This window comes from Sapajus apella, unplaced genomic scaffold (genome assembly GCF_009761245.1).
Source record: "Sapajus apella isolate SASKATOON/1434 unplaced genomic scaffold, GSC_monkey_1.0 scaffold9, whole genome shotgun sequence".
NCBI classification, from domain to species: Eukaryota; Metazoa; Chordata; class Mammalia; order Primates; family Cebidae; genus Sapajus; species Sapajus apella.
The window spans coordinates 23965637-23974411 of NW_022436949.1; the positions used below are offsets into that span (position 1 = coordinate 23965637).

The 8775-nt window shown below is 37.5% G+C and overlaps 1 long non-coding RNA gene across 1 annotated transcript in view; it reads left to right on the forward strand.

Annotated features, from left to right (window-relative positions):
• Positions 1–7931, forward strand: part of LOC116551168 — a 16927-nt gene extending 8996 nt beyond the window's left edge. The window contains exons 2-3 of the long non-coding RNA XR_004268748.1: positions 2499–4963; positions 7196–7931. This is a non-coding gene — a long non-coding RNA (uncharacterized LOC116551168). The remainder of the gene's footprint in view (positions 1–2498; positions 4964–7195) is intronic.
• Positions 7932–8775: the final 844 nt, after the last annotated feature.

The window sequence follows — 8775 nt, forward strand, 5'->3', positions numbered from 1 at the left end:
CGGCTCACCGCAACCTCCGCCTCCTGGGTTCAGGGAATTCTCCTGCCTCAGCCTCCTGAGTAGCTGGGATTACAGGCACGCACCACCATGCCCAGCTAATTTTTTGTATTTTTAGTAGAGACGGGGTTTCACCATGTTGACCAGGATGGTCTCGATCTGTTGACCTCGTGATCCACCCGCCTCGGCCTCCCAAAGTGCTGGGATTACAGGCTTGAGCCACTGCGCCCGGCCTTATTGTCTATTTTTTAATTGGTTTAATTTCCGTTTTTAGGGATTAAAAACTTTCTCCTTTTTCTGCTGAAAACAAGACCCAATTAACAGAAACATAAATAGTGATTTACATAACAATAACTCTTTTGGCATTAGAAAAGCGGGGCATTTGGCCTTCTTTAAAGGAAAAGTTTGTTTTCTGTAGGATACATCAATATTTTTATCTTAATATTTTATAATCTTTGCATTATTTTCTGAAATCTGAATTTGAATACAAAATATATTATCACATTCCTTTTCAGCATGGCTAAAAAGGCCTCTTGATTTTTATAGTTTAACCCAACCTTACTTTGCAATGGCACCATCTGCTACTTCCTGGTATTTGCCAGCCACAGAGACTGGGCTTCTCAATATTCCCCAAATTAGCCTTGTTTTTCAATGTTTGTGTTCATACCACTTTTTTCCTTTCCTGAGTGTTCCTTTCCACTTCTTAGCCTGCTCCATTTCTGTCAGTTTTCTCTATGAACACCAGCTTGGCTCCACCACACAGAAGCAGTCACTCTGTGTTCCTACCATGCTCTGCTCTCCCACACATAGTGTCTGACAGTGACTTTTTACTCTGCGCACACTCTGAGGAGACCTATGACATCTATGCGGGTGCCTCAGTAGTCTCTGCATGTGATGTGTGTGTGCGTGTGGTAAGTGGCATTTGGGTAGGCTGACTTCTTGGCCTTCCAGCCCAAGTGTTAAATAATGACAGGGCTCAGAAAGTGCTGCTCTTGGCATCTGAGAAAACAGCAGAAGCAGGAAGGTCTCTCTGACTCTTCCCTGCTCCTCTCTCATGAAGCAAGCCCTAAAAGAATTATCCAACCTTCTTCTGAAGAGGTCCTCATTCAAAAGGTGCCTTCCTTAGACCCTGAGAAAAGGAATGTCCTTATCATACTTCACAACTGTTCCTGTTTGATCAAACCAAAGAATAAATATATGCAGGTTTCCCTGTTTTATTGGGTCTTCATTACTGAAATCTCCTGTATCATGTAAAACGTACATTAAATAAACATGTATGCACTTCTCTTGTTAACCTGTCTTTTGCTATAGGAGCATCAGCTTGAACCTAGTGATGAGTGAGAAAAGATGTTTTGGCCCCTACAACAGAGTAAATCTATTTGTTTTTTTCTACACAGGGTTTCCATAGAAAACTACTATGTTTAAAGAAAGAGTTCATTTTTTTTTTAAAGCCTAAAAACCACTTTTTTAGAGAAAAGAGATGAACTCTGGAGTCAAAGAAATCTTGGTTGGCATTTAAGCCTCACCACTCATCAGTGGGGTAACCTTGGTGACTCATTGAGTCTCTCTGGCCTTAGTTTTCCATTTGAAATATTGGATGAATAATACCTAGTGCACAGGATCATTGTTAAGATTAAATAGAATTCTGTGTATAATGTGTCTGGCCTGTTAATGAATGCTAACTCCTTGCTTCCCCTTTCAGCATACAACACGTATAATTTTAACAATGTGTTTATATTCCCCACTAGAATATACAGGCAGGGAGGGACGCAAAGCACAGTGTCTGGCCTAGGCCAGGCCCTCCATAAATGTTTGATAAATGAATAAGTAGCTCTGATTTTTTTCCAAATTGCTTTGGAAGTTGTGGTGGCTTTTTACCTGCTTTATGTGAACCAATCTGTGTTCAACTAGACACATACCTGATTCAAATGGAAAGCTGAATGAAGTTGTAGTCATTCAACATCTCTCACCCCCAACTTAGTTTAGGTTCCAAATGATCATACTTTCTAGAATTCTAAATGGAGACTTGAGGTGAAAAAGGTATTATTTCTTCATTTTTGTATCCATTTGATTTATATATTCATTCCATTTAGATTATTTTGCTCTTTGAAGTTCCAGGGCACATTCTCCTTGGTTTCATCACGGTTAGTTTTCAAATAAAAATGTATTTGTTGAGCATCTCTCTATTTCTGTTTTCCATCTCTCAAAGTTAATCAGGCTCAATGGTGACTTGCTAAGTTATGAAGTCATTAGATGCTATGGGTATACTTAGAAAATCAACAAACAAAAAATACAATCTTAGTTACTGCTATGGAAAATCTATGAAAAATAAATAAATTATGATTGGATAATAGCTTTTTATTCCATAAAGAATGAGATGTTTGATGAAAGAGGAGGGTTTTTCTTTCATTTCTAGATTGAAAGTTTCTGTATTTTCAAATATAGAGTTATTGTCCCAGAAGATACAATAGTTATTTCAAGTTCTTGTTTTTCTCATTTAGAGACTTTTATTAACCATGAAAAGCTTTCTCTGGGCAATGCTTTTGATTCTGCACAAAGATAGCCATATGTATATTTTTTGACATTTTTATGCTGAGGTAAAGAAGTGAAAGAAGATTTAATGTAACTGCTTCAGAAGTAAGTATATAAAAGAGGGTATCACTGAAAAGTAACCCTTTACATCATTTTGGTGATTAAAGTTCAGGGGAGGATCTGGCTTTGCCTGGAATATTCAGTAAAAACTATAGAATTTGGAGTCTTGAAGAGTTACTAGGAATTTGCAGGGTGAGGAAGTTGTGAAAGTGTTTTAGGTAGGGGGATATCTTCCACCAGTTGATGTTGGGGTTGTCTTTGATTTAACAGCATTACAATGTTGAAAATAGATGCGATGGGTGATGGTCAGTCTTTGCTCTTTGCAGAAAAGTACATGTGAAGAGAGTAGAAAGAATTGGCAATTTCTCCTTCCTTCCCCTTCTTTCCTATCCTGGAACAGGTTATCCAGCAAAACAGGCTGGGCAAAGTTCCAGGTTGCTACTAGAATATTTCTAAAGATGTTAGGTGACTGCCACTCTTAAAGAACATCTTTGCTCTGCAACTTCCTATTCCTGAATTACCTATAAAAATAGAAAAACTGCAATTTACACACCAGACTTTCTAAAAAATGATTTGGAGGAGACACTTGGCCTTGCGTAAACCCAAATCTTCAGTCCTTTTTAGGATCTACAACTTGTTATTTATCTTGCTCCTATTTACGCCACATGTCTTTATCTCACCCTTCAACTATAAGATGTGGGAGCAGAGTCCACATCTTATACTGCTTTATATTTTTCTATGAACAATTTCCTATAATACAGCACTAAAATCTGGATAGAGCCTCTTAAATACCTACTAGATTGCTTCTTTGATTTGGCCTCATGGGATGAGAGAAACAGCTGAAAAATATGTATAAGGCTAGTAAAACTGGAGCTATAATGGTGGAAGTTGGTGTGTGTTGAATATTTCTCATTGGTTTCCAGACCCACTCTCCACTCTTCTCTATCCTGCTTTGACTAACCTTTGTGAACTATATCAAATGGCTCCCTTGCCTTCTGGCTTCCATTTGGGTTCAGCCAATATGAGGCATTGGAAAGAAACAGGAGGGGGAGGAGAATGAGGTTAGGGCATTTACTTCCCCAGCTCTCTCTCTGCAGGGCCTCCTGGCTCCTTTGCTCTACCTGCATCCACAAGTTCTTCTCAGCATTTTTCTTCTCACCTACGGCTACAACCCTCTTCAGGTTCTAGTGATTGTTTGCTATCCTTGCCCCTTAAGATATGGAGAAGGGAATGGCTTGCAATTATTTTAGCTTTGGAATGGTTCACTATCACTTGCTGATTTCCTGAACACAGCTCATAGTATGCTAAACAGTCCCTCCATTAACCTCCCTTCTTACTTACTCATCTATATCCAGCTGGGAGTCTAACTGATGCAGGTGGTAGCCGTAACTTTCTGTGTAACTCTGAGAATAACACTTTGCATTTTTATTTTTGTTATTGTAAAGTGAAAATATAGTCTAATTTAATGTGGATGTTTACCTCTCGGACAAAAACAGACACGCAACCTTCTGAAGTGGGTGCCTGAAAAGACCACATATAATTTTAAATTACGACCTTCGGTAATTTGTGAACCAAACGAAAGTTCTTACTCAGCACTGTATTTTTATAAACTTGTTTATGTAACAAAGATGTTACCTGCCCAATAATTTAATGACCTGTTATTAACCAGCTGTGCTTATTCTAACAGATTGTATTAGGAGCTTAATTGACTTAGCCCTCCCATACAAGATAAAACTTGCTCAGGAACAGGTTTGACTATTTCAGTCTTTATGTAAATGAGAGTGTGAATTAAATGTTTGTGTAAGAAAGAAGTGATAGTCACGCTGACTCCACGTTTTTTCCCATTAGTGGCAGAGTAATAAGAAAAATCACAATACTATTAGAAATGACAGAAATATATGATCCCTCGGTAGCTCTTGGTTTAGGGAAGAATAAAGTAATCTTAAGATATTACTGCTTTATGATTTTTAAGAAGGAATTTTCCTTTTCAGCTAAGAACATTCATTCATCAGATATTTTCTGTTAAGATGCATTTTTACATTCATGTTTCTGCAAGTAAAAGTAGTATCTATTGAGTTGGTGCAAAGGTAATTGCGGTTTTTGCTATTATTTTCAATGACAAAAACCTCAATTACTTTTGTACCAACCCAATAATTGACAGCCATGTTAATTTGACAGAAGTCTTGAGTTTCTTTTTTAAGATTGTTCTCTGATTATCACCAGGCAGTGTACACTTTTTGAGGCATATTGAGAAAAATATTTTTCTAAAATTTTCTTTCTTCATTTTTCTCTTAGAGTTGATTTATTCTTACATTAATAAGGAAATCTGTCATCACAGCTGGAAAATACTATAATAGGAGCTTTAAAAACTAAGGTAAATGAATATGAGAATTTTCTATACAGTTTTAGAAATAGCATAACAAACTGTCTGAACAATCATATGAAATTCATGCACCAATCTGTTCTATCAGAGTATATTTGAATGTCCTCTCTGTTTTAGGCATTGACCTAAGCCCTAGGAATACCTCTTAGTAAAAGCCAAAGTTATGGCAATATCATGCGTAATCGGTAGTAATGTTCAAATATGTAACAACTCCTGCAACATAGTCCCCTGCAACCCAAAGAGAAGCCAGCAGTAAACAACAGATTCAGCTGGGCCAGTGCATTCCAGCGGAGGGTCCCCAATTCCTAACCCTTCTTTGTTTAATCACTTGGGCCATTCACTGGGGACTTTTATTTGCCCCTTGGTTGAGATCAGGATAGCTGGTTCTCCTTTCCTTGTCACTATGTTCTCTGCTCCTGTGATTCTGAGCTGTGCCAAGCCCTTTCACCAGGTGCTGGTCTAAATTTTGGGTCCTCAGCTTCCTCAGTGTCAGGATATCACCTTGATTTCTTGGTCACATATCTGATTCGGGGTTCTGATTTTTTTGTAGTGCTGAAGTCTCTGTTTATCTCCCTCCTCTGATCTTATACAGCACTTTTTCTACTTTTCTTATGATGTTTGCTTCCCTTGGTTATTTAAATAAAGCTCTTATCACGCCTTTAGATTGTAAGCTCTTTGATAACAAGAAACAATTTTTTTTTTGAGACGAAGACTCACTCTGTCGCCCAGGCTAGAGTGCAGTGGCGCAATCTCAGCTTCTTTCTACATTGTCTGTATCCACAACAATTCATATAAAGCCTCATACATATTAGGTACTCAATAGTTTTTTAAATGAATGCATATACATGGCTCTGTTCTTGCTCATGGCATTCAACCTTTTTATCAGCAACTTAGAAAAAAGTGGCAAGACTTGCTTTATCAAGCCAGGTGCAGTGGTGTGCCTGTATTCCCAGCTACTCCAGGGGTTGAGATGGGAGGATCCCTTGAACCCAGGAGTTTAAATTCAGCTTGGGCAATACAAGGAGAACTTGTTCCTTTTAAAAAAAGAAATAAAAGAAAGACATGCCTATCACATTTGTAGATGACATGAAGTTATACAATTGCTGCTAATTTAAATTGAATATACAGTGTGTTGATGTGAAGTTGTGAAGTGCTGGAATAAAACTATTTTTACAGAGATAAAGGTAAAATGTAAAACTTACGTAAAAATATCCACTATAAAAAATCCTAGTTTAGCAGCAATTCATGAGCTAAAAGACCTAGGAATTCCAATTATAGACTCTGGTGGCTAAACTAGGTAACCTGATCGATAGGAATATAATTTCCAGACAGTGGTGCCACATATTGTGCTGGGTTTAACACATAGCTTGAGCAGGAATGCTTGTATTGGTTATTTGATCATCTTAACATGTTTTTTACCCTTACTTCCAATTTATTGTTTTTCAATGAACTGTGCAAACTGTTGTGTTCACTGGATGGCAACTTCTGTTCTTGCAGGCAACCTAAATGAAAAAATGAAATAGTAGTCAGCCAGCTGATTATTGAGTGAGGATAAAACAGTAGTTATCTTTGATGACATTAGACTTGTGTATGTCAAGCTCAGAGAGGTTAGGTAATAAGGTCCAGGAAATAGTTTGTAAATGACAGAGACTTAATTGAATGATAGCTTAGCTGTCCTCTCCACCCCAGAGATGTTTCTATGGAGGGGATAATTTTCCAAGGCTTTACCTCTCACTGGGCTTGGGCTTAGGGGTGGTAATGTCTTTCTTCCCCTTTGGGGGACTCAACACCCCTTGTTGGGTTTCCCAAAGCTGTCCTCATTTCTATAAAGAGCCTTGTCATCAAGTTCTTTTCAAAATTCCAGTTTCTTTTAGGACATGAATTGATACCATAACTTCTGGGATTCATCAGGCTATAAAATTGTAGAAGGGAATAAGTTGGTGTTTCTTAATTATTATACACGTATCTGTATTGAAGTATTTGTAATAATAATCTTTTAAGTATTTCTGTGTGCCAGACATTTTGCATTCCTTATTTCTAATTATCAAATTATAAGACAAGCTAAGTATTATATTTTGCATTTTATAGATGAGAAACTTGAAGCTCAGAGAGGTTAGGTAATATGGTCCAGGAAATAGTTTGTAAATGACAGAAACTTAATTGAATCTAATTTCAAGGTCCACATTGCTGTTCCACTACACATACCATCTCTCTTATCTCTAGCATGCATATTGGATTCTCTTTTGCTTGTCTGAGTACTTAGCTGGAATCTGGTAAGTTTTTCGAAGGTAAGGACTATCTTGTATTCTTTTACCTCCACTGCCTAGCATGGTGCCTGGTTAATGACAGATATATGATGCATTTTTGAATGAGTGAATAGAGGCAAAATCCCACATAGTCTTTAAACTGCATTTCTATTCTTTCTGAATATCTGTAGCAGGTCTTTGATTTTATATTTCTTTCTCCATTAAATTCTTTTATGCTCCTTTTCCCTCTTAATCACTGACTCTCATTTTTATGCACTTGTTTTTTTCCCTATATGCATTCCTTGCTGGAAATACAGACATGTCATGCATCAGAGTCAAAGTTGCATCTGCCAACTAGGAAATGGTGTAAAATAAAAAATGTGAATAATGATACTATCTGTTTGGTGGGACTGGGGTTAAGGGTAAAGGAAAGACAGTGTTAAAAGCTTATATTCACTCACACTCTCTCTTAACACCTATTGTTTTATTTGGATACACTACAATTCTATCTTTGCTACTAGTAAAATAAAGAGATTCTTCTTCATATATTTTAGCATATATACAGCAAAGGCATTGAGTTTAGTGGTTATAGGTTATTAACTATAAAGAGGAGCTGGTACCACTCCTTCTGAAACTATTCCGAACAATCCAAAAAGAGAGAATTCTTTCCAAATCATTTTATGAGACCAACATCATCCTGATACCAAAACCTGGCAGGAACTCAACAAGAAAAGAAAACTTCAGGCCAATATCCATGATGAACATCAGTGCAAAAATCTTCAATGAAATACTGGCAAACCAATTGCAACAGCACATCAAAAAGCTTATGCATCATGATCAAGCAGGCTTCATCCCAGGTATGCAAGGCTAGTTCAACATACACCAGTCTATAAATGTAATCCATCACATAAACAGAACCAAACACAAAAACCACATGATTATCTCAATAGATGCGGAGAAGGCCTTTGACAAAATTCGACAGCCCTTTATGCTAAAAACTCTCAATAAACTGGGTATCGACGGAGCGTATCTCAAAAAAATGAAAGCTATTTATGACAAACCCACAGCCAGTATCATACTGAATGGGCAAAACCTGGAAGCATTCCCTTTGAAATCTGTCACTGGACAAGATTGCCCTCTCTCACCACTCCTATTCAACACAGTATCAGAAGTCCTAGCCAGAGTGATCAGGCAAGAAAAAGAAATAAAGGGTATTCGGTTAGGAAAGGAGGAAGTCAAATTGTCTCTATTTGCAGACAACATGATTGATTGTATATTTAGAAGACCCCATCGTCTCAGCCCAAAATCTCCTGAAACTGATAAGCAACTTCAGCAAAGTCTCAGGATACAAAATCAATGTGCAGAAATCACAAGCATTCCTATGCACCAATAACAGACTTAAAGAGAGCCAAATTAAGAACGAATCGCCATTCACAATTGCCACAAAGAGAATAAAATACCTGGGAATACAACTAATAAAGGATGTAAAGGACCTTCTGAAGGAAAACTACAAACCACTGCTCAGGGAAATAAGAGAGGGCACAAACAGATGGAAAA